Below are 21,664 nucleotides of genomic sequence, written 5' to 3'. Positions count from 1 at the left end.
ATGATAATTAAAATTGCTGTATGTAAAGTGTTTTTCTTTGCATCTGCTGTTATAGAGTATAGAACAAAACTTTATTTCTGCTTAAACTCTTTCCCAAGAAAGCGCTAGAAAAGAGAAGGAATGATCCGCCTATGTGCCAAAACACCACAACAAGGAAAGTTTAAAAGCTTAATATAACAAACAAACCTTTGCAAGGTCATGCAAAAATCTGTAATATGGTCCATGTAACATTTGGTCGGACCTGTGAGTAAATTAAAATGTACGTCTTCTTCCATAATCTTCTACAAAACCAAATAATAGGTCATGCATATCACAGGTGACAAAATGTTGCTTCACGGAATACACTCGGAAATATATTGGTACTACACTGAAACGGCTTACTATCATATATCACACAAATAGGGTCGTGCTGACACAGATGGCTCCCTCATGACTCTAATGCCCTTAGGATGGTATGTAGGTGATTTGTCCACTATCCTGCACTAACCTGCATTCACCATACCTCATTCTTGACTATTATTTATGGGCTTCATAACAGCTCTGAGCAACAGGCAGTGACATTTCTGTCTATTGTTGCTTTTTGTAGCAGCGTAGTGGCCGTAGCTCACATTGTCCTACAGGCATCAAGGCCTGATTTACACTGCCAGCCTAGCATTGTTATTCTGGCATGAAGGTCAGTGTGTAAAATCCTAAATGATAATTTGCTAACGTGGTAGGCTCATCACAGAGTTAGTTAGAACCTGTATTGCTGTTGCTGTCTAGGGTCCCGTTCACACCAAACATTTATGACAGTGCTTTAAATGGTAATGGTTTTCCACAAATAATTCTGGGAGCTGTAGTTTTTTAACGGCGCTGAGCTTTGTGAGGATACCCCAGTTCCCCTCAAAGAGCCACAGTTCACAGAATTCCCTGTGAAGGTTGATTGGCTTTTAAACCACTCTGAAAATTGTAGCTCTGTGTGGAATAGGGGGTTGCTTACCTGGGTGCAGGTCCCATTGAATCCAATGGCACTTGGATAAATAAATAAAATAAATAAATAAAGCTTTAGGCTATATATCATATTCCACTAGGAACTATACATATTTTTATGTTGAGACTTGGACTTTCAAAACAGCTCAGAGAAATATTGAGTTAATAGAAATTTTTTTTCTTTCTGTCTCCACGCTAGTGTTCCTCAAATGCTGTCAAATGCTGTCAAATTTTAACTACACAATTTGAAGTTTCACATGTTGAGCCTTTTTTTTTAATCCTACATTTTTGAACTATATATTTTATGCTAGATTTACAATTGTTGATAAGCGCTGCCTGGTGTGCTACAGAGAAGCATTGGAATTTCATTCATATATACAGATAGATTCTATGATATGAAATGACTTTCAGATGAGAAAGAAGGCTGCATAGTGCTGCTAAAAATTCACATTATTGAGCAGCCTTTCTAAATCTTTCCTGTGATGTTGCTAGTTTTTGCAAAACTTCACTTCTTTATGTCAGAGAGTATGCATATTCACCATTATAATAAGACTGAATTTTAAGTGGCTCAGTTCCTGCCATGCCAGCCGACAGCACAAACCCAAAGGCCATTATGCTACCTTTTTATTTCTTTGTGATCCTATTCCAGAGATGTTAGCATGCAACATATGGTTCAGTGCCTGCTGCAAACTTCTGTCCTCCTTCCATTGGTCAACACTGGCAGCTCTAGCAATCCTGAGGTGAGAGCTGTTGACTTTCCTGTGTCAATTTCAATTGGTGGGTCAACTCTGATTTGGATTGTGGACAGGAATTTACCTGCAATCATCCTATGGAATTTAGGTGTGGAGGAAAGTCCTTTCAATTTACTACCTAATCACCCAGTCCCACAGTCATGAGGGTTTGAACTGATTAAACTTCAGAGACGGGTTCTTCTTTGTCCCTGGGGCTGACAGATCTACAAAGCCAGTATAGGAAACCATCTCCCCATAAAGATCCATAAAGATCCAGCATTCAGCATGCTGTGTCCTACAGACATGGCCAATTCTTTCTATATGATACCACCCCAGCCAATAATTCTCCAGGTGCAGTATAGCAAAAAAATGGATCACTTTCCATGGGCAGCCTGGAAAAAAAAAGCAAAAGGGGAAAAAATACCCAGCGCAGAAGCAATATTACCTATGCTGACAATTGGAGAATGGGATGGTGGGTGAAATGTTGCTCATTGAAGAGGCCAGTGTCTGGGTTGGCACCATCTCAAGTCTTCCTTATGACCACCCTGTTCCCTAGACAAACAACAGTATATTTGTTTATGGGATAAATTAAGGCCACAACTTTATTGGTTACAGATGTGAAGGTTTGGCAATAACCACTGGGTGAAGCCACTTCCAATCCACTCTGGCCCATCTGCTGGAGGTGGGTCTGAGTGTAAACCCAACTGGGGAGTGGAGTTGCCCTACGACTTACATCGGATAGGGGTGCCCCTCAAGGGGTCCCCATTAAAGGAGTGGGGTGAAATGTTGCTCATTGAAGTGACACCATCCTAACCGTTCCTGGTGACATATCCACACATCACTTCATACCTCGCTTCCTTCTGAAAGCTAATGCAAAGCTCCTCTATCCCACACTACTCTTAGTTGGCTGGGGAAGAAGAGTTTTTCTCCAGAAATGGGAATTATGGGAGGAAAAAGCTGCTTTTGCTCATGAACCACTCTCACTGATTTAGAGCATATGGCTGAATTTCTATGGTATGAACACAAGAACGTAAGATGAGCCTGCTGGATCAGGACAATGACCCATTCAGTCCAGGATCCTGGTCTCGTAGTGGTCAATGAAATGCCTTTGGGAAGCCTGCTAGCAGGCACAAGCACAAGACCGCTCTCTTCTCCTGTGCTTTTGAGCAACTGCTGTTCAGAAGCATTCCTGTCTCCAGCCATGGAGGCAGAACTCAGTAGCCACTGATAGCCTTATTCTTCATGACTTTGTCATATTCTGCTTTACAGTTGGTGGCCATCACGGTGAGAGCAAGTTCTATGGTTAAACAACTATCTGACTTATAGAAGACATCTGAAGGCAGCCCTGTTTAGGGAAGTTTGTAACGTCTGGTGTTTTATTGTATTTTTAACATTTTGTTGGAAGCTGCCCAGATTGACTGGGGAAACCCAGCCAGATGGGTGGGGTATTAATAATAATAATGACATGTAAGCATAGGACAGAGGGGAATTTAGGGTAGTGCAACCAGTTCTACTACACTGGGCGCCACGGCAAGGGAGCACTGCAGGGCATCACAACTATGACGTAGTGCACTGTTTACCAAACTTGGGTCTCTAGCTGCTTTTGGACGACTGACCACTGGTTAAGCCAAACCTTGTCTTAGCTCAGCATGGCACAGAAGTAAAAAAAAAACCACAACAGACTATGGAGGAGCAAAGCATCTGTAAACTCCTCTCCAGAAAACCACATGTTTGTGTGTTCCCAGATTCTCATAGTTTGACTTACTGTGTCATGTGAACCAGGCTATTTTTCTTTAGCTATACACTTTTTTAAAAAAATAATCTGATTTATAAAAATGTAAACTAGTTCTGAAACATGCTTATCATACAAGCACACTCCTCTTGTTGCTTGGACTTGAGTGGCAAGCTCAGGTTTATGCATGAAATGGCCTGAAACCAACATTCCTATCATCAGAGCCTGCAGAAGCATCTTGGATTAGATAAACAGGGGCACGTGGCTACAGCAAACCTCTTCTCTTTAACAGAATTTCAGTTTTTCTCTCTGTGTAATGGAATGTATGCATGCTAGCCTATCTCTAGTACAGGAGGGGATTTCTTTGCAAGCCTAGAACAAATATTTGGATCAGGGTAGCAGTGCAGTAAGATTGCATGCATTGAGAATTCCTCAGAATGTAATTTTAAAAATGTTTTATATTCAAACAGTAGCTCCATTAATTCCATTAATGTTGTTGGTTTTGTGGTCCTCCCCCTCCCCTTATTGTTTTCACTCAATTCAGTAAATCCTTTCTTTTATACTAAGGATCCCAATTTTCAAATAAAAGAAAAGCTTGCATCCCACCCTCTCCATGTTAAAATTAGTTTGCTTGAGGTGCTTAAAAATGATGAGTTTCTTTTGGCGAAGCATTTTGTTAACACTGCTTTGATCTGACTTTTCCAGATTAATCTGATTTTTAATCTTTTTGTTTTCCACTTTCTTTCATCTGCCTTGTCCTAGGAACTGCTTGTATTCTCATGCATACTGAAATTAGAAAGCTGGTAGAGTGGACCCAAGAGAACTTCAAACCATTTTTTAATATCACACCCTGAATGTCAAGAAATTTTCACTAGGAGGACGCCTGTGATGGGAAATAAAAACAAAAGATGAGTCATTGCAGAGGCTGATCTCACTGAAGCCTTTAGGAGCTTTCATTCCCTATTGCTTTCCAGCTTGTTTCACAAGAGCAGGCTCTCTCAGGCTGTGTACACATTACCAGCTCAAAATATAGCTAGGTCATTCTTTTTCTCAATTCAAATCTTAGCTGAGTTTTTTTTGGGGGGGGGGGCGGAATGCATCAAAATGCAGAATCCCATAATAAACTTTAGGATAGATACAAGAGAGGTATGGATTCCCATACCAGCAGATCCAAAGCAAATGGGAGTGTTTACACTTCCCCAGTTGGCAGGGAGTGTGTACAAAGGTTTGAAGAACAGTAGTTGTCTAATATCTGATTGACAGTGCTGTAGTGTGGATTGGGTTAGGTTGATAGCTACTGGTTGATATCACATCTGAATGATATTGTTTCATGACAGGGGATTTGCAAACACCTCTGACAGAACATTAATTAAAAAATCAATTTATCAAACATGCAAAACACCTTATAATACAAATGTATACAGGACTAATGTATTGTGTCCAGTGCTAATCCTTCTCAAAGGAAACCTACTGAAATGAATGAAAATGACTAATTTAGGTCAATTAATTGTAACAGGTCTTGTCCAATGAGGATTAGCACTGGACTAATAATAATAATAATAATAATAATAATAATAATAATATATTATTATTATTATTATTATTATTATTATTATTAATAATAATACTCCACCCATCTCCATTCTGAGTGACTTCCAACAAAAAATTAAAATACAGTAGTCTGTCAAACATTAAAAGCTTCCCTAAACAGGGCTGCCTTCAGATGTCTTCTAAAAGTCTGGTAATTGTTGTTCTCTTCGACATCTGATGTGAGGGTGTTCCAGAGGGTGGGTGCCACTACTGAGAAGGCCCTCTGCCTGGTTCCCTGTAACTTGGCTTCTCACAGTGAGGGAACCGACAGAAGGCCCTCGGCGCTGGACCTCAGTGTCCGGGTAGAAAGATGGGGGTGGAGATGCTCCTTCAGGTATACTGGACCAAGGCCATTTAGGGCTTTAAAGGTCAGCACCAACACTTTGAATTGTGCCCAGAAACGTACTGGGAGCCAATGTAGATCTTTCAAGACCGGTGTTATGTGGTCTCAGCAGCTGCTCCCAATCACCAGTCTAGCTGCCTCATTCCGAATTAGTTGGAGTTTCTGGGTCACCTTCAAAGGTACCCCCACATAGAGCACATTGCAGTAGTCCAAGCGAGAGATAACCAGAGCATATACCACTCTGGCGAGACAGTCTGCTGGCAGATAGGGTCTCAGCCTGCGTACCAGATGGAGCTGGTAGACAGCTGCCCTGGACACAGAATTGCCCTGCACCTCCATGGACAGCTGTGAGTCCAAAATGACTCCCTGGCTGTGCACCTGGTCCTTCAGGGGCAGAGTTACCCCATTCAGGACCAGGGAGTCCTGTCCCCCCAAAACAGTACTTCTATCTTGTCAGGATTAAACTTCAATCTGTTAGCCGCCATCCATCCTCCAACCACCTCCAGACACTCACACAGGACCTTCACTGCCTTACACAATGTAAGATTCCATAATAGTTTTTAATATTTGATTTCATTATTTACTGGTATCTCCCTGTACCACCTCCTAAAACATTGTAACTTTCCTCATCTCTTCAACAGTGAGAAAGAAGCAAATTGTGTAATTTAAGTTTTTTTGTTTCCTAAATTTTTAAAAAGGGACCAGGATTTTTCACTGATCCTTTTCCCCCTCCCTCTCGTCTTATACAATTTATGTTATTTATTATTGTAACACTCCATTATTTACTGAGTTATTCTTGTACTCTAGAAATTGCAGATGCACACCATTTTGCAGCTAATGACATTTTTGCGAGTATTAACAAATTCCATACTGAAATGGCTGTAAATCTATAAATCTGTTTTCATAAAATCCAGAAGTAAAAAAAAGTGGTCAAATGTAATGAGTAAGCAAACATAGTTTCAAATTTTAATTCTCCTCCATCTTGTTATTTTATTTTCATCTGTTTCTCTTTGTTATTGTAAGCCACTTCGAACACATGTTGAAGAAAACAGCACACATATATTTAAAGTAAATACATAAATGCATCGACTGATGTGATTGCTGACACTTTTTATTGATTTGACATTCAATATTTGTAATTAATTAACAAGATATTGTAGTAAACCACAGACACTGGATATTATTGATTACATAACCAAATTTTAAGAAACTGGATCCTTGAACTTGAACTTGAACTTGAACTTGAATAATAATAGTAATAGTAATAGTAATAGTAATAATAATAATAATAATAATAATAATAATAATTTATTATTTATACCCCACCCATCTGGCTGGGCCTCCCCAGCCACTCTGGGCGGCTTCCATAAAAAGCAAAAATACAGTAAAATATCACACGTTAAAAACTTCCCTGAACAGGGCTGCCTTAAGATGTCTTCTGAATGTCAGGTAGTTGTTTATCACTTTGACATCTGCTGGAAGGGCATTCCACAGGGTGGGCGCCACTACCGAGAAGGCCCTCTGCCTGGTTCCCTGTAGCTTTGCTTCTCGCAATGAGGGAACCGCCAGAAGGCCCTCGGCGCTGGATCTCAGTGTTCGGGCAGAATGATGGGGGTGGAGACGCTCCTTCAGGTATACTGGACCGAGGCCGTTTAGGGCTTTAAAGGTCAGCACCAACACTTTGAATTGTGCTCGGAAACATACTGGGAGCCAATGTAGGTCTTTCAAGACCGGTGTTATATGGTCTTGGCGGCCGCTCCCAGTCACCAGTCTAGCTGCCGCATTCTGGATTAGTTGTAGTTTCCGGGTCACCTTCAAAGATAGCCCCACGTAGAGTGCATTGCCGTAGTCCAAGCAGGAGATAACCAGAGCATGCACCACTCTGGCGAGACAGTCTGCAGGCAGATAGGGTCTCAGCCTATGTACCAGATGGAGCTGGTAAACAGCTGCCCTGGACACAGATTTGACCTGTGCGTCCATGGACAGCTGTGAGTCCAAAATTACTCCCAGGCTGCGCACCTGGTCCTTCAGGGGCACAGTTACCCCATTCAGGACCAGGGAATCCTCCACACCTGCCCGCCTCCTGTCCCCCAGAAACAGTACTTCTGTCTTGTCAGGATTCAACCTCAATCTGTTAGCCGCCATCCATCCTCCAACCGCCTCCAGACACTCACACAGGACCTTCACTGCCCTCACTGGTTCTGATTTAAAAGAGAGGTTTAGCTGGGTATCATCCGCATACTGATGAACACCCAGCCCAAATCTCCTGGTGATCTCTCCCAGTGGCTGCATGTAAATGTTGAAAAGCATGGGGGAGAGGACAGAACCCTGAGGCACCCCACAAGTGAGAGCCCAGGGGTCTGAACACTCATCCCCCACCACCACTTTCTGAACACGGCCCAGGAGGAAGGAGCGGAACCACTGTAGGACAGTGCCCCCAGCTCCCAGCCCCTCAAGGCGGTCCAGAAGGATGTTATGGTTGATGGTATCAAACGCCGCTGAGAGATCCAGCAGAACTAGGAAACAGCTCTCACCTTTGTCCCTAGCCCGCCGGAGATCATCAACCAGTGCGACCAAGGCAGTTTCAGTCCCATGATGAAACCTGAATCCCGACTGGAAGGGATCCTAATGGTCCGCTTCTTCCAGGTGTGCCTGGAGTTGTTCGGCAACCGCTCGCTCAATCACCTTGCCCAAGAATGGAAGATTTGAGACTGGGCGATAGTTGGCCATTGTGGCCGCATCTAAAGATGGTTTTTTAAGAAGTGGTTTAATAACCGCCTCTTTCAGTGGGTCTGGGAAGGCTCCCTCACGGAGGGAAGCATTCGCCACCCCACGAAGCCCATCGCCCAGTCCTTCCCGGCTAGCTTTTATAAGCCAGGATGGGCAAGGATCCAGGAGACAGGTGGTTGGTTTCACTCGTCCAAGCAGCCTGTCCACATCCTCGGAGGTAACAGATTGAAATTGATCCCACTCAACTTGACTAGACAGAACTCTAGCACTCTCCCGCCCCGGCCCTGCTCCCACAGTGGAGTCTACTTCTTCCCGAATCTGAGCGATTTTATCTGCAAAAAACTTTGCAAAATCATTGCAGGAGAACATGTGGCCCATACTGGGCCCCGATGTTGCAGGTGGTTCCGCTAAATTGTGAACCACCTGAAAAAGTCTCCTGCTGCTGTTTTCTGCAGATGCAATAGAGGCGGTGAAGAAATTCTTCTTCGCCGTCGCTATCGCCACTTGGTAGGCTCGACGTTGAGCTCTAACCTGTGTCCGGTCAGATTCGGAATGAGTTATCCGCCACCGGCGCTCTAGCCATCTCAACGATTGTTTCATTGCCCTCAGATCCGTGGAAAACCACGGGGCTCTCCGGGCTCCATGCAATCGGAGAGGGCGCTTCGGAGCCAAACAGTCAATAGCCCTGGTTAACTCTGCATTCCAGCGGGCCACCAGGGAATCAGCTGAAAGGCCATCAACATGGGATAAAGCATCTCCTACCACTCTCTGGAAACCATTTGGATCCATTAAGTGGCGGGGGCAGACCATCCGAATTGGTCCCACCTCCCTGCAGAGGGGATGGGTCGCAGAGAAGTCCAGTTGCACCAGGAAGTGATCTGACCATGGCACTTCTTTCGTTTCGCTTTTACTTAGTGTCAGATCACCAACATCCATAGAGGTAAACACCAGGTCCAAGGCATGTCCGCGGCTATGGGTTGGGCCAGACTTATTCAGGGACAGCCCCATGGAGGCCATGCTTTCCACGAAGTCCCGAGCTGCCCCTTGTAAGATCGTGTCGGCATGGATGTTAAAATCCCCTAGGACGACCAAGCTAGGTGTCTCCAGGAGAACATCCGCCATGACCTGAAGCAGCTCGGGCAGGGAATCCTTGGTGCAGCGGGGAGGTCGGTACACCAAAAGGAATCCTGTACTGCCCCTATTGCCCAACTTCCAGAACATGCACTCAGAAAACTGGGTCTTCCCAATAGGACGCCTGGTGCAAACTAATTTCTAAAAATCACTGCAACCCCCCCTCCCCGCCCACATGACCTGGGTTGCTGTGCATAAGAGAAACCTGGTGGGCAAGCAGCGGCAAGGACAGGCCCATCTGCTTCATCCAACCAAGTATCTGTTACACATGCCAGGTCAAGTCCTCCATCCATGATCAAGTCATGGATGGCAGTGGTCTTATGAATCATTGACCTGGCATTGCACAGCAGCACTTTCAGGTCATGTGGGTATCCCTTGCTGATTCTAGTATCCATCCGGTCAGGACCAGACCCGGAGGCAGGGATAGTCCTCAGACAACGACTAAACCTGCCTCCTCTGTAGTGACATGGTCTGGTCTTAGCGTAACTCCTCCTCCTACCCGTGATCACTGAGATCGGTTGTCCCAGTGCATCCCCCCCTGTGGAACATGCCCCAGCCATTTTGTGGGCTGGGGCCCACTCCCCGGCAGCCCTGACCCCTCCCCTAAGAACAAAATAACAACTTAAACAAACAAAACCAATAAAACAATACAAACAAAACAAAAAAGTAAAAATTACAAAAACATCAAAATAAAAAAAATAATTCCCCAAACCCAACCAAACATCCATCCCACCCCCACCCCCCACATACAAAAAATCCAAAAGAAATTTTTTAAAAACATTTTAAAAACGCTCTGTGCCCCTCCTGCAGTAACAACTGTCCTAGTGAGGCCTGTCAGGCCCCGCCCTGGGCCAGATGGTAAGTGGTAAGAGCAGGACCCTCAAGCACTCACTCAGGGGAGTCCTCCTGGGCAGCAGGCAGCAAGCAGCATGCAGTCCTTATGAGGCTTCAGGCCCCACCCCAGGCCAGATGGTAAGTGGCAAGAGCAGGGCCCTCAAGCACTCCCTCAGGGGAGTCCTCCTCTTGAAAAGATATAACTAATTTACTTAATGAACTATGTAAACTTAATGAAATTAATACTTATGATGACAACTTTATTTTTTTTTAATGAAATGTTAATGGAGGCCTATCTGTGAATTGTGTTTGCATTTTGCTTCAAACCTACATACAATCCACTTAAAAAATAAAATGATGAAACAACATTAAATTGCCATAGGAGTAGTTGCATAAAGACTGAATTGCTCATCATTAATATTAATATTCATTGTACTGTGGCAAATAGCAATGATCTGGCAATCCATCTGTTCTTGCATTCTTCAAATATTAGGATTTATTACCATTGAAAATAATAGCTGCTAGTTTCCCAGCCAGCCACCTGTAAAGAACAAGTCATTGAACAGATAAGACATGAGCAATTTTCTTCTTTGTCATGTATAGCATCTTCACCCAACTTCATTACTTCTATTTGAAAGAGAGCATATTTCAAGTACAGACCAATTATATGCTTCCATGCCTTGTATAACTTGTTAAAAACAGTAATTTTCTGTCATTAAATTAATTCTGTGCTCAGTTTACAGATATAGCCAATTCAGAATATATTTATCTTTACAGAAACTCTATGCTATGGATTCACCTTTTGGGGGTTCAAGAAAGTTTTTAATGTTGGATATTGTACAGTATTACAGTATTGTGTTTTAATTTGTTGGAAGCTGCCCAGAGTGGCTGGGGGAGCCCAGTCAGTTGGGTGGTACAACAACAGCAACAACAACAACAACAACAACACTAAAATCTGTGAAAAGAAAAAAAAACAATGTTTGGATTTATATGGAAATAAAGGTATAAGAAAGGGATAGAATTATCAGAAAACTATGTTTTTCCCACTCAGCATAATGTTGATCCCACTCAACATTATGTATTGTATTGTATTGAATGAGAAACTGCACATTTTATATCCTGGAACTTTCCAATGGTTAGCCTCAAGCAAGGAAATCTATAGAGTAATAAAAGAGAGGGGAAATATGCACAACATATAAATAAAACAGGGTATTATTAAATAATATGTAGAGGTGAATAACAATTTAATATTGACTAGTGTTATCCATATGTATTTTTATCTCAACAGCAGCAATATAGTTACTGGTTTTAGCCAAGAAAAGTTTGCAAGCTAAGAAAACCTGATGAAGGGAACTGTTTATTGCTTTCAAATCATTGATAATTCAATAGCCTGAGAGATGATCTCCCAGCAGTTCTACCTCATCCAGAGAGCTCTGAATTTCTTCTAAATTGTGATCAGGTGTAAAATTGTAGGGAGACAACTGAAGGTCAATTGACAAACTGAGATCTCACTTTGCAATACTGCTTACATGAAGTGGGGGTGGGAAAACAAAAGTAAGAGCACGGTAAAATGTTTAGGCTGCAATCCTATGCACATTTACCTGATTGCAAGGCTAATCATATATAGTGGGAACTTCTTCTGAAGAACCATGTGGAGGATTTGGTTGTTGGAGAACTCTGTACTAAATATCTCTCGGCATCACCGCAGGGACCAACTGGACAAACTATCCACATTGATTCAAGGATTGCCTAAGGATCTAATTGCATGACTCATTACCACTGCTCCAGTGGATATTGCGTAATCATCAACTGTAAATCTCTGAGCCAAGGTTTGCTATCCCGACAGGGGCCAAATTCAGTGGAGTAAAACCACAGTGGAGTAAAACCACTCCCCTGGACATGGGAAGATGGATGGCTGTCCTCAGGAATGAAATGCAGAGGAAGGGATTGTTTCATACGTTCCTCCCCAATTGCAATATCAGTAAAAATCAGCCTACTGCTGTGTAAGAATTAGCATTAGCAAAAACTCCAACGGTGCCAATAAGAGCTTCCCCCTAATTGCCACATTTTGGGGGGCGGGGGCGGTGGATTTTCAGCAATATTATGGCTGATGAGGGACATTTTCTGCATGCAGGTTTTCTGAGGACAATTGAGCCCTCATTCCTGGGATTTAAATTTTAAAACCCCACAATTTGATTGTTAATCATAACATTAAAGTAACATGCAGTTGGATCATGATAAAAAATATATATGTTTATATCAAAGTACTATTGGATCAGCTACCACATTTTAAAATACCAACTGTAGTTGAGGAGCCAGGTGGCCAACAATAATATGATTTACAATACAGTCATACCTCGTGTTGTGTTAGGTTCAAGTTGCGTCTTTTCGGCTTGCGAACGCAGCAAACCCGGAAGTGTATTCCGCGTACACATGCAGAAGCATTCCGCATGCTTCACACAAGTGCAGAAGCGCTCTTTCACGCTCCACACTTGTGCAGAAGCGTCATTCTAGTTGTGGACTTTTTGGGGTGCGAACGGCACCCGGAACGGATCGTGTCTGCAACTAGAGGTACCACTGTATTCCATTGTCAGGCCACGTGTATTTACCCAGCTATATCACATACAAACTTCACAGTACCACAATCAATACATTATTTTGAATGGAGAAAGCTAGGAATTCAATTTGCTGGGGAGGGAACCATACCCTCTAAAAAGTCCTTTTCGAAATGTAATGTTTCCTCCATGATAAATGTTGGACAACTCTGGGTTGATAGCAATCATGGGATATCTGCCTCAGGATTATATATGAAACTACAGGTCTCCCAATTATCTGTACTTCACCCTGGCTTTTCCAGTGAGGGAGAGTGTTTAACATCTGGCCACCTCTGGCACATCTCCATTGAAGGTATGCATGAATAGTAAAAGACAGAGTTTTCATTTAGATTCCCTAGTAAAGCAACCCACTGCATATAAAGAGATAGTACAGTTAAGACTCAAGCCATACTATGCAGCCAATTGTGAACAGTTTAACAATGTGGGCATTGTACCAGCCTTTATAAGTATTTGGAATGTAACCTGTCTTGTTTAATATCAATGATGAATTGCTTGTATCATTTGAAAATATTGAGGGAAACTTACATCCTATTTGGGCCATAAATAACCTTGTAGCTACTTTTCTGTAGAGTTGGTGGAACATTTAATTTCTGGTAGGATAAATTTGATGGCTAATTGGGATAGCTTTAATGTGTCAATATGAGATAGATTGCAACATCTATCTTCAGCACCGTTTCTTTTATTAGGATAAAATGTTCATGCTGGAAAACCAGGCTTAGCAGTAACACTGAAAATCTGGCATGTCAGTAATTAAAGGTACTGAAGTGAAGCAAGCAAACCTAGTGTGTGCACTGCTAATGTGGCATCTATGCAACACAAAGCACCCCAAAGATTACCTGGGATAGTACATCATCATCTAGATGGCAAACGGCAGAATAACATAATGGTTAACTACATTATGCACATAAGCCTGGGCGGTACAGATCAGGTCAGTTCCTATCAGAACCTTCAAACAACAAATTATTCAAGCATGCCTGTTTGCAGTGTACCGGTAATTCTATTTATGTCTCGGCAGAAGGAAGCTCATTGATTTTAATGCAATTCATTCCTACGTAATCTGGCATACTGTTGAAGCTTTACAGGGCAATCCGAAAGAACTCCGTTCTAGAGAACCTGCCACTTTCTAAGCCTTGCTGGGGTAACATCAGCCAGGATCAAAGGCAGACATAGCTTTTTTAACCACACCTCCCTGCTCTCCCCACCCACCCACTAGAGGAAATAACTATAACTGCTTTAAGATTCACATAGATTACATAGCCTGCTTTCTTCCCACTGATCAATGAAGGATCTCCATAGTGAACCTCCTGCTTGGTCGGCAGACATGCAGACCCATATTATCCTATGGGCCTTGGGATGCCATTCATGGGACCATACAGTTGCACCTTTCATCTTTTCTGAAGAGCTGACATAAATGTTTTACCTAGACTACCAGTCCGGCATTTCACTTCATAAACCATATTTAACCATCTCATTTTCCTATAAATTGTTAAATTTAGGGTTAAGTTCAACAGCAGAGTTGAAGATGTGAAAAGATGCGAAGCAGCAAATACCCATTGACTCAGACAACTTGTACATAATTATCTTTTTGCCCCGGCTTTCCCGGACCCATAAGATCCAATCCTCTTTTTAATTGTTTGAATACCCCAAATTCCTGTTTTTCTTTGTTTCTATGCTACTGTTTTACTGGTTTTATGTTGTATTTTTTATTTTAATGATATAATTTTCTTTTCATACATCGCATAGTGATTTTTAAAAATATTTTGTTGCTTATAGATACTTTTTATTTAAGAAAGATACTGTAAAAAAGCACATTCCTTAATAAAAACTCTAAGAACTCCTTGAAAAAAAAATCCTTCTTGTGACATATAGTTAATGCTTCTATATCTCAACTATGGAAACACAGAAAGTATTTGAAAGGATTCAAAATGAATAATATGTTGAGATATGGTGCACTTGCTATTCCAATAAAATCAAAAGGAATTGTTGATGCATTTGCCCACTGCAGTAATTGGATTCTACTTTCCCCCTTTTTTGAATTGAAGATATGTTTATGTATGTTATTGAACACCCTTTGACACTGAGATTTTACTACACTTGAAAACTCTGAGGAAAAGAAACAAGAACTCCTTAGAAGTGAGTGAGCAATAGGAGTTCTTTGTTTTCTTTTACCTTCTTTATTTTAAGGAACATGGAGCTGACATTTCATTGCAGAAGGCATTGAGTTTCTCTTGCTAATAAATTGTTATGTGGGTTGTAGTCACATGTTGATGGATAGGAAATAAGTTTGGGTGGAATTGATTTATGCCTGAAATCTCAATTTCCCAAATAGCTCTACAGTTGTTATATTTGAAGAATAAGGAAAACAAAGTCTGAAAGAAATGAGGAAATATGCTATAAATAGCTACTTTCCTTCTCTGCTGCTATGGTATAACTTTTTTCTGAAAATTATAAAGAAGCTTCTTAAAAAATACATCAGAAAACTTTTCTTCTTTGTGAATTTGAATTACTGCAATGTGTCCTATGTGGAGCTACCCTTGAGATTGAGCCAGATGCTACAGTTAGTGCAAAATGTTGTGGTTAGATTGCTTGTGGGAAGGAAACTACCACCAGCATATAACACTTTTTTGTGTGATTTCCACTAGGTGTCAATCTGTGACCAGACCAAGTTCAAGGTTTTGGTCCTAGCATGTAAAGCCCTTTACAGCTCAAGTCAAGGTAGGTATAAAGATTGCTTAATGCCTTATATACCCAACAGTTCACTGTATTCTGCAGTAGAGATTGACACACACATACAAGGTGAGTAATAAAAAGATTAAATAATGTAGCAATTATATGAGATGCTTCATTTCAGTTTCAGTTCATAAGTTTATTGTTTTAGCCACAGGTCATGACAAACTTGTGTAAGGCAGTAGTATTCATAAAATAACATAGGAGATCCATCAACAATATTGTTATAGGTTTGAAGTGCCAGAGTTTGTGGGTGCCAGAAACCCATAATTTCTAGATTTAGTAGGTTTTAGAATGTAATCAATGCTTAGAGAGTTAAATTGGGAGGCACACTATTAATAACTAGACTGAGCTTCCCAAGTCCATGCCTGCCTGATATTGGCTGAATTGTTAAGCAAACAAAGAAAGCCAAAGACTTTTTGCCAGATGCAGAAGGCTGTTTGACTCTGTAAGCAGCAATGCAATGGAGACGCAATATAGGCAGCTGCCTAGTGCAGAGTTAGGAGTGATTGAATGTAGACATTAGAGAGAGACAGAGAACATGATGGCTGCAGAGATACAAAGAACATGATGGCTGACGTTCTTCTGAATCCAGGGCATCAACTAGGGGAGAAGCACAAACCTCTGGGTTAGAAATCTAAATAAATAAATAAAATTGCTAGTAATAAAATCAATGAAATAAGCTGTGTTATAAGGGACAGCACACAAATAAGTGCTTCTGAGTACTGTTTATACTAGCCAATGATACATAACAAATACTGCATTTCCCCTTTCCTACGGGCTACCTGATGTTTCACAGATTCAGATCACCATGAATTTCAATAACATTGATCATCCCACATAGCTTGAAGATACTTGTATGAAACCCATTTTAACTTCCTGCCTCCCAGGTCTATTCAGATCAGTTCATTCTGGTTTTTAAAGTATAATGGAGATTCTCTTCTTTTCTTCTTTTTTCCAATTTAAGATGAAGCATCTTTAATGTATTTCTGTCACAGTAATGGCAAAAGGTAATGTATCACACAGAAATAGAGTTATAATGATGCATTGCTTACTCTGTGCACCATGACCAGGTAGTACTAACATATATAGCATTTTAATACTTGAGTTTTTATTTTATTTCATGAGTCAAATATTCTTGTAAAGTGGTGAGGAATGTTCACAAACTTTCATTATGGGAAATATCTCCCGAAGAATCACAGTCTTAGAAAATGGGGATACTACAAGATGGAGTGTTAAACCAGTCACAACTGAAGACTGTGACTTATTGTCATCATTTTTAGTGAGGTGTCCACCATAGGATAAAAATGAAGACTGTAGGAAGGTAGTGCCAGCTCTGTCTTTGCTTCTCAGAAGACACAGCCTCACTTTCATTTCACTTGATCCCTTTTTCTTCCCACTTTGCATCTTTGGACCTTTCCCTTTATCTATGCCCTGCCTTAATCTGCATCTTCTTCCTATAGCCATCTTCCTCCATCCTCTTTACTCCTACTCAGAAGTATCTCATCCCCATGGCTGCATCAGTGAGATGCTCACAGTATGTTCCTCCTTCCCCAAGTTACACAGTAGTCTTCTAGGTAGCTGGTGTGCTGGCTGCTCCTCAACTTTGATATTTCCCCCAATTGTTCGTTCTAAAACGATTGTTTTTAGGTCTGTTAAATAAAGCTGTTTTGCCCCTTTCCCTTAATGTCAGGTGTGTCAATTGCAAGATGCACAAAAACTTATGGGATGAAGGCAGGGAATGGTGTGTTGCTTTGGATTTATAATTCAATATCAAGTTTTATTTATTGAATTTATCTAAGTCATATTCAGGGTAGACCTATTGAAATTAATGAATGTAAGGCTTAGGATTTCCATGGGCCTACTGTGAATGCGACTAATGTTTGATTTCACTCAAACTTTCTATCTCACCCTTCACCATAAATGATTTTAGGGCAGGGAGCAACAAGTCAGAATACAATGAAAGCAAGGGAAGAAAACATCAAATTAAAATAATAAAGCTATAATACAATACAGTATGTCTAACCATCTGTCTCAGTATTGGCCCATAAAATTTATCATTGAAATGCCAGGTGGAAGAGAAATGCCTTTAGCTGGTGCCAAAGTAGTCATTTAAAACAGACAGGATTTTTGACAAGTTTTAAAATAACAGCCCTATCCTCCCCCAAGAAAGGAAGGAAGGAAGAGAAGCATGATTGCTTAAACACCCAATGGGCCAATGGGGGGAATCTAATTGGGTTGCATAAGACTGAAAAGTCCTATATCATAGGATTCCTGGACCCTTTATCATTAGCTGACCTTATCTAGTACACTTCCCAGGACAGATGCTTCAGGCATTCTATAAAACCCATTGCTTTTCAAGTCATGATTGTCTCTCTTACCTTTTTACATTAGGCATGCAAAGCACATACTAATCTCTTCATCACAATACACAGCTAATCCACAGAGAACTCTACTGACTGTTTTTATATCAGCTATATATCCCTTCTAGGCAAATGGAGTTGACTGGAATACAGATCTGCTCTTAAATCAGGAACAGTAAATTGTGCTCTGGCTTCTCTCCCTACTTTTGGGTAAAGGAAGTTTTAAACTCATTTTCTGTGATAAGCAATAAAGCAAAGGGGTTAAAAAAAAGAGAAAGACCTTTGGCATCACAGGAGACATTCTGGATTAATCTGCATGATAAAGCCTGAAATAGCCACTACAAATGTTTAGTGCAAAGATATTATATGAATGAATTTTTTTGTTTAATTGGAATAGGTGTTTTATCAATTTACGTAACAAAAACCTACAGCAATAGCAACCCTACAAGTGTTCAGCAGGGCTTATTTCCAAGTCAGTAAATGAAATACCTGATGCTTTTCTAAGTGGTTCTGCGGTAGAGCTACCCCGGTTTGGGCATCTTTTGGAAGCAAGAGGAGTTGGGGCTTATGGTAGTTTTAGTAGTATATACCAATGTGCAAATAGAGCAAAAGTAGAAGCAAGCAGCATGTGCTACCTCACATGAGATCACACCAAAGAGAGATATCAGGTATTGGCTCTCTGCTTCCAGCTTTCTGCAGCAGTTCTTTTTTAGAAGTCTTCAAGCATTCATTTGAACGTTCATGTTCCCCCACAGCTCAGCTCCTGACCTTCTGTGTGTTGCAGAGGCAAGGACTGAGTATGGCTTCTACTTGCAGTCTATTGGACATTAGTGGAACACCCTGCATAACTGGAGACTCTGTTAAAGGAGAGCTTCCAATTACCTGAGGTATTTTCCTCAAACTACAGGTGGTGACAATGGAAAAGACTACAATTTGTGGCCATTTTGTTTTCCTTTAGGGAATAAACACATGCACAGGAGCATGGTAGGATGGTCCCAACATTGCATAATTAGATGTGGATTTCCTGAATTCTATGGAGGAATCTTTAATTTTAATGTGCTTTCCCATGTTTAACCAGTCAGAAATTCTCAACTTTGTAAAAAGGCAACATAAGGGGAATACAACCCCAATAATATTCAAATACTGCTTTTGATAGCCTATTAAGTTTATATCAATTGGATTGTCATAATTAATATTGAGGCATCTAATCATAAGCCTGCATTTTTTATCAAAGCTTATATATTGCAATCAAGGCTTGTATTTAAAAATGAGCTTAAAAAAAAAAGGATTTTCAAATGTTTCATGCCAGGCAGAAAGAACCTTGGCAAGAGGTTTTTCTCCTAAGACAAGGGGGCCCCATTGATTTATAGTAGAAAAACAATTCTCAAAGTCATAAAAAAGGGAGAATTACATATGCTGCCCCAAGGCTGAAAAAACACAATTAAAGGCAAGGGTAAATAGTAAAATAATACCAATGTGCCTCTCAGTAAAATGAGCCAGATCTTCTTTCCAAGGTTGAAAGGCCAAGAGCAGTGAAAAAGGCAACTGGCTTGGCTAGAAGAAAAGAGAGCATTTTTGGGAAATTTTCTAAAGCTGTTGGGAAGAGCTAATGGGAGAAGCATCTAGCTGGCTGGGAAAGGAGGGGGAAAGGGGGGAGGTGTAAACTGAAGAGGCTTCTTTTTAAAAGCTGTTTTTTACTGAGTTCCTTTTTACTTTACAAAGGCTTTATTCTTTTAAAAGGCTACCTATGATAAGTGAATGAAATATATTAGCTTAAATATATTGGCTTAAATGTAATTATGCAAAGGATTTAAGGAATGCTAGATTCTTATTTCATATGGTTGTAAGAGTTGTATTTATCCTGAAATTAAGTCAGCCACCAGCCTAGCCCCCCTGCTAGACAGAAGACGCCATCCAAGCACTCTTGATATATATGGTTGTCAGGCATTTGTTTAGAAACTTTCAAATGAAGGAAATCTTTCAATATTGATGTGAAACTCAAGATCCTTGACATCTGTTGAACATAAAAATGTAAGATTAAACATTTGTTTTAGAAGGCAATAGGGCAAGGAGGGCAAGAGGTGAGCTGGTAATTAAGATTCCATGTAAGATATATTATTACTTATTTGTCACATATATAGCTCTTTGTCTCCCTTATAAGGGCAAGGAAGTGGGTGTATCTTTTGTGGGTGTATCTTTTGTGATTGGTTCTACCAAACAGCCAATAGGAATTTCAACCAGGCTGATTGGACAGAGGCAGCCACAGGAGGAGCAAAGGGGGCTGGATTAAGGGAATATAAGTGCTGGCCAGGATGGCAAGAGGCCAGGCCAGAGCTTGGTAACCATATACCACTGAGCCTCTCATTTATTTGTCTGACAAATAAATTATTATTTTAATTTCTCTATTGCTGCGTTGAATATTTCATTCCAGCTAAGCGTTAACCACAAGCAGGGTGCTACATTTTATGGTGCCACTGTGACTCGGATAAGTGGTCTGCTGGAACGCAGCCCCTTCGCCCTACTGGGCAGGGTACAAGAGAGAGGACCACTGCTTACCCAGCGCGCACTGGTAAATTTTTCCAGGGGGAACGCAGAAGACTCGTCTGTCTGATACCCTGCTCATTGGCGGCGACGGACCGGGGGGAAACAGGGAACCAACCAAGGGTAAGTGCACAAAGGGATTTTTGGCCCTCCAATTAATTAGGAGGAAGAGAAGTCTTGATCAAACTTCTGCGTCTCAGTAAGGGGAAACTGAGTACGCTAGGTGGTTGGGTACATCAGATGTTGGTCTGGTGGAGGAAAAGGGAAAATTGGGAGGTAGAGTGTGGTGAAGTATCTAGCGCATTGTATGTGTGAGAAAGTACAGAGCAATCTGTAGCTGACCTGAGTGTGGAGTGGGCAGTACTTCGGTTCCTAGTAAGGCGACTTCACTAGGCAAGGAAACCCACAAAGCGTGTGTGTGAGTGACTGAGTGGATACTTCACAGGGCCATACAATGGGAGTTGGGGGTTCAAAGGGGGAAAATACACCTCTTGAGTGTATGTTAAATAATTTTAAGAAAGCCTTCTCAGGGGCATATGGAGTCAAAATGACGCCAGAGCGCTTGAGAACGTTATGTGAACTAGAATGGCCGAAACAAAATACTGAATGGCCATCTCAGGGAACTTTTGATATAAATTTAGTAAGCAAACTTTGGTCTAATATCGCCAAAGAAACTGGAGGGTGCCCAGAACAATTTCCATATATAGATTCCTGGCTGAGCACATTAAATAAAAATCCTCCATGGATAAGGGAATGCAAAGTCAAACGATGCAAATTATTGGCTATAAAAGCTGAAGCTAGGAAAGGAATCTTGCCAAATAAACTCAAACCCATTTTTGAGGGACCAGAGGAAGAGGTGCTTCCACCTCCACCCTATGCTCCACATCGAAGGGAGCTTAATTCAAACACTCCGCCAGTTGTAACCCCAAGGCAAGAAAGTGGAATGAATAATGGGAGTGGAGTCACAGAGCTTGATTCCTTGATAGATTATGATAAATATCTTCAGGAGGCATTGGAGTCCTATAATAAAGCCCAAGCAGAAGTGGTTATTCCACCTGTGACTCCTAATAGACCTGCATCTAAAGTCTCCTTTAGTGGAACAACTGATTGCCCACCCCAAACCCCTGTACATCCAAGTCCTAGAGAAATATTACAGAAGTTACAGGGAGACCTTAATCGGTCAGCAAGCAATACAGCCAGGCGTATAAAGCTGCTAAAAGAACGCCTTGGGACAAATACCATCCCCTATGATTTGAGGCCCCTAGAGCAAAGCGAAGAGAAAGATCACGTAGTAGCCCCTCTTAGAAGAGTATTTGATGCACTTGAGGAGCCTGCGCTGGTTAACGGGCAACCCGGAC

The sequence above is a fragment of the Podarcis gaigeae genome, assembly GCF_964106915.1.
Source record: "Podarcis gaigeae genome assembly, chromosome: 4".
NCBI lineage: Eukaryota > Metazoa > Chordata > Lepidosauria > Squamata > Lacertidae > Podarcis > Podarcis gaigeae.
The sequence above is the reverse complement of the archived record's forward strand: the minus strand, read 5'-3'. Positions refer to the sequence as shown.